Raw genomic sequence first — 1,121 nt, forward strand, 5'->3', positions numbered from 1 at the left:
CGTCAGCTATCTAGTATTTCCAAACATGACCACTTTCCTCTGAACTATCAGTTACTACAAAAAAAGGTGCTGACAGAAAGTGGCATCAGGTCACAGGTGCCTTATGGCAACCCTGCAGGGTTTTCAAGACAAGAGCTGAACAGAGGTGGTTTTCAGCTGTCTCCCATTGCGTAGTGACCCTCGTCTTCCTTTGTGGCCTCCCATCCAGGTACTAACCAGTGCTGATCCTGCTTAGCTTCCAAGTCTCATGAGATCCTGCTAGCCTGGGCAATCCAGGTCAGGAGAACTACAAACTATTATCTCTCAGATACTGGGTGGAAAATACAGGCATCTGATATTTGGAAATCCTCCCCCCCATAGGCGTAATCTTCATGGGGGCGGCGGGGCGTAAGCCCCCGCCAAAATTTTCAGGAAGGTGCTCAGCCTCCCCCGGGAGCCACCCTTGCTCCTAGCAAAGCAATGCCTCTGGCCCAGCCCCAGCCCCCCCCCGGGAAATTGGAAAGTCTACACCCTTGTGTCCCCCCCCCAGCATATGCAAAGGAGAATGCTGGGGAGGGATTTGTAAGTACATATGTTTGAACTCTCCCTTGCTTGTCTAACTTTGTCATGAATCTCTGATCTGGGTCTAGAAAGAAAAGGCCTAGCTGATATTGTCCTTGGGGGGGGGGTTACTGAAGATAAGTATCTCATATCCTTTCCATATTGTACTCGAATAAGCTTACTATATTTGGGTGAAAATAAAACATAAATCAAGTGTCCTGCATTTGGATGGGGGGGGGGGGAAGGCAACGTAAAAATAACATTATATATTCAGATCCAGTGACATTTTGATGAAATAGGTCTGGAAAATGATAAGGAGAAAGTGGTGAAGAATGGATTATAAATGTAGTTGGAAATTGTTTTTTATTGATTTTCATTGGCAGTGAAGCTGATAATATGACGACTACTTTAAACACCCACACCCACACACACAACTATTGCAGACCTAGGACATAGGAAGAGGATGTCTTCTATCCTGAGCCTCTGTGTACCAGAGGAAGTCCATTGTTTTGAGCACAGGTCGCTGAAGGCATGAGAGAGGGCCCTGATGTTTTTCAAGAGCAGGTGGAGGCACAACAGGT

This window comes from Gekko japonicus, unplaced genomic scaffold (assembly GCF_001447785.1).
Source record: "Gekko japonicus isolate JY-2015 unplaced genomic scaffold, Gekko_japonicus_V1.1 scaffold1457, whole genome shotgun sequence".
Lineage (NCBI taxonomy): Eukaryota > Metazoa > Chordata > Lepidosauria > Squamata > Gekkonidae > Gekko > Gekko japonicus.